General features: G+C 42.0%; 1 protein-coding gene across 1 annotated transcript in view; it reads left to right on the top strand.

Moving 5' to 3' along the window:
* Nucleotides 1-2008: 2008 nt before the first annotated feature.
* COL14A1 (collagen type XIV alpha 1 chain) overlaps nucleotides 2009-6899 on the top strand; it is a 119855-nt gene continuing 114964 nt past the window's right edge. The window contains exon 1 of the mRNA XM_017746050.1: nucleotides 2009-2020. The gene's annotated coding sequence lies outside the window, so the exon portion shown is untranslated. The remainder of the gene's footprint in view (nucleotides 2021-6899) is intronic.

Genomic DNA, 6899 nt, shown 5'->3' with positions numbered 1-6899 from the left:
ATCTTGTTCCTCATGTCAAACATGTACTAGAAAGTGCTTAGAGTAGAGTGAGGCAGACCAGAGGTGCATAATTACAGTGTTCAAGGGTGTTCAGGGTAGGAACTCAGAGCAGAAGCTCAGTAGGAGAAAGACAAGAAGCTCTGCTTCTTTTAGGTAATAGTTTAAGATATGTGTTATTTGGAAAGGAATTCTTTCTTGTTCCATATATCCCTTGCATTCATTACTTACGGTATTTATTACAGAGACCACCACGGTATTGCTTCCAGCTCTTACTGGTTTAAACATTCATTTCAGCCAAGATTTCATTCCAAAGAAAATTACTTCTTCTACAGACAGCCAGAATCTGTAACTCTTATGCTTATTCAACAAAATATGGGGGAATCCTTCCCTCACTGTGTTAAGTTGTACCATTGGTGGGCTGCAACTTAATCTGCACCACAGCATAATACAGTGAAACCTTTTGCCAGGCTGATGTTGTATTTGTACCTACCCATTTCCAGCTGCTGATAGATCCAACTTCACAAAGTCTGTTTTTTCCTCTTTACTGTGGGCACCCTGTCTCCATGCTGACAGTGTCCCAGGACCCACCCACCAGATGCAGTGCTATCTCAGGAGGGTTGATGAAGTCTTAGCATGTAGCCTGGGAGCAAATGGGAGCAGTGATCACATTATGACTGCATCTTAACTTTAGTAATGTTTTCTTCAATAACTTCCTCATAGACACACTGCTGAGGCACAGACTAAATAAGTGGACAGCGAGATGAACTGAAAATTGGCTGAATTTCTGGGCTCAAGGGGTTCCAATCAGGAGCATGAAGTGCAACTGGAACTCAGTCACTAGAGGTGTACCTCAGGGGTTGATACCAGAGCCAGTACTGCTTTGACTCTTCATTAATGGACTGGTCTATGGTGGAAAGTGCACCTTGAACAAGTTTGCAGCTAGCAAAAAAGCTGGGAGGAGTGACTAAATCATAAGAAGGTTCTGCTACCCTTTGTAGCACCCTCACCAGGCTGGAGAAATGCAAAATAGGAATGTTATGAAGCTCAGCAAAAGGATGTGCAAGCTCCTGCCCTTTGGGAGGAATAACCTCAGACACCAGTACACACTGGTGGCTGACTGACTTTGCAGAAAAGGCCCTAGAGTGGAGGACACTAAGCTGCTGCTGAGCCAGCAGTGTGCCCTTGCAGCACAGAAGGTAAACAGCCTCACAGCCTGCTGCATGGGGAAAAGCACTGCCAGCGTGTCAAGGGAGGCGATCTTTCCCCTCTGCTAAATCCCTGCATCTGGATGCTGGGTCACATACTGGAGTGAGTCCAGAGAGGACCATAAAGATGATTAAGGGCTTGGAGCATCTTTCATAAAGAGAAGGCTCAAGGAGATCTTACCCATTTGGATAAATAAATACCTTACGGGAACGAATGAAGAGGGAGCCAGACATTTTTCAATGTACCAAGCAACAATGTGAAAGGCAATGGAACAAACTGAAACACATTAAATTCCCTCTGAACATAAGAAAACATTTGTGTTATGGTAAGTTTTTTTCTCTTCATTGTGAAGGTGGTCAAACATTGGAGTAGGTCACCTGGGGGCTGTGGAGTCTCCATTCCTGGAGATACTCATAACTCCACTTGACATGGCCCTGGGAACCCACTCTAGCTGACCCTCCTTGAACAGGGTGGGGTTGGACTAGATGTTCTCCAGAGATGCCTTCCAAAGACTCTGTGGTCCTGTATAATGCTGCTGGGTCCAGAACATTGCCCAGCAACAGATGAGGAAACACCTCCTTCTTGTTCCAGCCTAGGGGAGAAAGAGCACACACAAGCCCTCATTGTCCAGTGAGGTAAGATGGGCTCCTGCCCTGTGAGCATGTCAGAGAGGATAACACCACTTCTCTGGTGCTATGTCCTTTCACTGCAGCCATGAGGAGGCTGCAGGTGCAGGAATTTGCACCTTCAGCATCTCAGCAAGCTGAACTCAGCCTCCTTGCTGCTCACGGACTTTAATAAGTGGCTGAAGTCCCTCCCTAAATGGATCTGGACAAGCTGCACATGTCAGAGGCTCAGAAGGATGAAAGTAGCTCCTGACCATGTTGCCAGGCTCATACAGCTATATTTATTCCTCAGCACTGGCCAGAAAAAGGCTCAGAAACTAGCTGAGATTTGAAATGTAAACCCAGGGTAGATAACCTCACCTCACAAATCTAAAGAGATCTAATTTGACTGCAGAATGAAAAGCCAACTTTATGAAACACTAACCTTGTCATTCTTGCCATTACCTTCTTCATACTGAGAAGAGAACAGAAAAATACATGACTAAATAATACTTGGGGGGTTTTTCCATTTCTCTATGGTCCTTTTGCCCAGTTTTGCTCTCTTTCCTGGATGTTTGGAGTAGCAGGACCAACTCTAAACATGAACAGTTACACTTCAATGGCCATGGCATCAATCTGGTTTCTTCTGCATCCCTTTCACTTACCTCATTATGTGTAATAAGCTTCAGATGAATAGACCTAGCAGCTCACTAAAGTGCAGAGAGCACTGAAATCCAAATGTATCAAGGAAATGAAAATGATTCATCAGACATGTCAACAAATAATGAAGCAATGCTGGACTATTTTGACAGTTCCTGCCTAAAAACAGAGATGTAAAAAGCCACATTTGTGGGGTTGATATCAGAGAAAGAGTTGTAGCACAAAGAAAGCCCCTCGAAAAAAAAAACTTCACAAAAAGTACCTACCCTTTTCAGAAGTCATTTCACTGTATATTCACATCACAAAATAATTGCCTTAACTAATGAAGAGAAAAATTAAAAAGTAAGAATGCATGGCTAATAAGTTAGAGAAGGTACATCACAAAATATTTTTTCTCTATTTTTAATTTGGGCAGAATACGGTCCTAAGTCCTCTGCTCTCTCAGTGCATGACTTACTTCACAGATCACCTAATTACTGCAAGTGTTGACAGACTGATCTTGGCAAACCACTTTTCAAAGAGTATATAATGTTCCATTATATTTAACAAAATATAAAGCAAAAGTCAGTTATGCTTCACTTCAAGTATTATCTCTGTCTCTGTGTTATGGAGTTCTTTTAATAGCAAAAAAAAGAATAATCTATGAGTTGTTGTTAGGCCTAGGGAGTTATTTGAGTCATTCAAATAGATGTGCCATAGTCCAAATCTTTGAATGTGACTGGAGCTTTTGGATGCTGGAGGAGAAAGGGCACTTAAAATTGTTAATTTCTTTGTAAGATATTTTAGTTTAGGAGTTAAAAATGCTAGTCAGCTTTAAAAACGTCATTTTAATAAAAGAATACAAGACCTAATTAATTTTGGATTATTTGCCATTTGAAAATATACCCCAAACTTGATATTCTCATTTCCAAAATCTAGTGAAAAATGGCATTTATGGCATTCATTAGTATATGACAAAAGCCAGAGAAATATTCTAAGTATATCCTAAAAAGCAGAAAATATGAAAAAAAAAAGATAAGGATTGAAAATTACAGTGCAATTCTGCCCCACAGCCACCAAAAACATCCATTATTTTGTTTTCTGTTCAGTTTGCACAAGTACTGCTGCTGGTGATCCATGGCTTGGTTCAATCATACCATTAGATGTTCAGTCAGCTCACTTTGAGGTCGTGAGGCTGCACTAATTCTGTTGCTGCTGTGATGGATTAATGGAATTGTTTCCAGCTGTATTTCCAATATCATTGCCATGTAATCCTATTTATAAAAATGTTGCAGAACCTACACTGGCCAAGCAAAAGATGATCCATATCTTGCTGATGTGAATACTTTTAAAATGTGGTGACTGTAAATTGTTGTAGTGCTTTTGAAATCACTGAGGCTTGGCCAATTCAAAATAGTGGAAAGTAAATTTATGGGGTCAATTCACAATCAGTAAATTAATTCTTAAAACTCAAAGGCTTTTTGTTTGTTTGTTTTTAATGGAAGACAAGAAGGAAACATTGGTAAATCATTTGTAAATTAAGCATACTGTGATCTTACTCTATTTCCAGATGTGCACATTATACAAACTCTTTCAAGGAATCTTATAATTTTTACCTTGAAATTGTGAACAACAATAGTTCTTCCTTGGAATAATGCAAGGAGATCTATGGTGCCTTCCAGAGAAAGCTGAGTAAACTCAATGGTAATAAGTATCATTAGCACTAAAAGTGGTCAGATAATGTTAAAATAGCATTGTAAATAAGGAAAATAAAAGAATACTAAAATCAGCTGAGTTACACTTGAAAGCACACACTTTGCATAATCTTATAATATTAATTTAAATTCTGATGCAAACAGGTGAATAAAAACTAAAGTATCAAGACATTTGAAGGCTACAAAGAGTTACAGAATCTATTTACCCATCAGTGAAATCCTCAAGACCTTTCTCTATTAAGTCACAATACTCCAACTAGCTGCAGCCACAGGATGGTGCTCATGGACTTTAGATACCACATTTTAAATCTGGGAGGAGGGTAAAAAAAAAAAAATAGCGAAAGAGGGGGAGCCAGACTCTCCCCTTGGCAGGCTGTTCCTTGTCCTACCCTGAAATACATGAGCCAGGAAGCAATCGTGAATTGGGTTGATTTACCTCTCTACATTTACCAAGTCTTCAGGGGCACTGCAAATAGACTGATGCATCAAGGGAAGCCAGTAAATGTAATCTTTTTGGACTTCATCAAAGCTTTGATACTGTCTCTCACAGAATCCTTCTGGATTGTCCAGCACACAGCTGGATAACTGAGTTACATGAGCAACTGGGTCACAGGTCAGGCAAAAAGAATTATAGGGTGACATCAGACTGGTGACCTGTCACTCGTGGTGTTCCATGGGGCTCCATCCTTGGCCCAGTTCTCTTCAACATCATCATTAATGACCTGGATGCAGCACTTGAGGGAATATTCAGTAAGTTTTCTGAAGACACTGAATCGTGAGGAGCCGTCAGCTCCCTTGAGGGCAGAGAGGCCCTGCAGAGAGACAAAACAGAGGACTGGGAAGTCACCAACTGTGTAAAGTCTAACAAGGGCAAGTGCCGGATTCTCCACCTGGGATGGGACAGCCCTGGCTGTATGTATAGCCTGGGGTATGAGGGGCTGGAGCAGAGCTGTGGAAAGGGACCTGGGGGTCCTGGTCAGTGGAAAGTTGAACATGAGTCAGCAGTGTCCTGGCAGCCAGGAGGGCCAACCCTGACCTGGGAGGCATCAGGCACAGCATCGCCAGCTGGGCAAGAGAGGGGATTGTCCCTCTCTGCTCTGCACTGGGGTGGCCTCACCTCGAGTTCTGGGTACAGTTTTGGGTGATACAATATAAAAAAGATATTAAGCTATTAGAGAGTGTCATAAAGGAGAGCCATGAGGATGGTGAAGGGTCTGGAGGGGAAGTCATAAGAGGAGCAGTTGAGGTCACTTGGTTTTTTCTGTCTGGAGAAAAAGAGACTGAGGGGATACCTCACTGCAGTTAAAACTTCCTTGTGAAGCTAAGTAGTGGATCAAGTAATGATGTTTTCACTCTTGTGACCAGACAGGACCCAAGGGAATGGCCTGGAGCTGAGTCACGAGAGGTTTAGGTTGGATATCAGGAAAAGGTTTTTTACCCAGAGGGTGTTTGAAAACTGGAAGAGGCTCCCCAAGGAAGTCATCACAGCACCAAGCCTGAAAGAGTTCAAGAAGCATTTGGACAACACTCTCGGGCACTCGGTGTGATTCTTGAGGAGTCCTGCACAGGGCCAGGAGATGGACTTGATGATCCTGATGGGCCCCTTCCAACTCAGCATATTCTATGATTCTATGATCTGTTTCCTGTTCTTCTGGGTATTACTGTTTAGCTAAATACATAAATTAGGGACTGAAAGAGGTACAAACTGTGTCATATTTAACATCAATGAGCTGAACATCTTTTTGCTTCAGAGGAATTGTTATCTTGAAAGCTATTCTTCCTGACTGGTATGCGTGTTGGCCATTGCACACAGCTGGCAGTGTAATAGAAAAACTGCCGATGACAGGATCTAAGAATCTGGTAGATGCTTTTTATACCTAAGAATGTTTTTGAACCTTTGCTATAGAAAACGACTAGACTTAAAGAGTTTCTTTAAAGCTCAAACACTTCTGCAGTTTAACTGGAAAGATATCCATGAACTATGAATTTGGACAAGAATCCGCAGGACTGGGGATCCTACTCAGCAACAGAAGGTCCTACTTTACACTTAGTCATCTCCTTGTGACTCACTGCCTTCTCCTTCCCTAGAAGGGGCTCCTACTTACATTAAGAAAGTATGCACATCTCTGTATCACCTACGCCTGTTTCTTAACTTCAGTCCTTCAGTGATTTCATTTGTAATTTTACACAGATGACCAGGCATGTTGTAATGAATATTTTCATTCACCTCTTAAATTCTCAGGACTTACAAACTTTGTGAATAGTAGCCTTAATTGCAAATTCAGTAGGATATACCACAGGGCAACTCATATTTCTATGGAAATATAGAATATAGATTCTGCCATTCCATGTACCATTGCAGTGTCTATCCGTATGGCAAAAAATGTACATATGTACTACAACACTTTTAATCAAGGTTTATACTAAGCCAGACAAGTATTGGAACACGTATAAATATTTCCCCAATGAGTCACTAATCCACACATCTCAATAGCTGGCGTGGGGAATACTTGCATTCCAAGCCGTACTGAGGAGTCTACAACTTCTAAATCATTTATAAACGAAGTGAATGAGAAACTTGGGAGAGAGGAAAATCAGTTAACAGGTAGCAAACCCAGAGGACCGAGGACACTGGCAAGACCAGCACCTGCCCATGGAATGCTGCCCGCGCCCCCCGGCCCTGCCTCCCGCGTACCTGGCCGCGCCCCCGCCGCGGGGGTCGGGCGCGGGGGCG

The sequence above is a fragment of the Corvus brachyrhynchos genome, unplaced genomic scaffold (assembly GCF_000691975.1).
Source record: "Corvus brachyrhynchos isolate BGI_N302 unplaced genomic scaffold, ASM69197v1 scaffold28, whole genome shotgun sequence".
Taxonomy (NCBI): domain Eukaryota; kingdom Metazoa; phylum Chordata; class Aves; order Passeriformes; family Corvidae; genus Corvus; species Corvus brachyrhynchos.
This window is presented reverse-complemented; position numbering and strand designations above follow the sequence as displayed.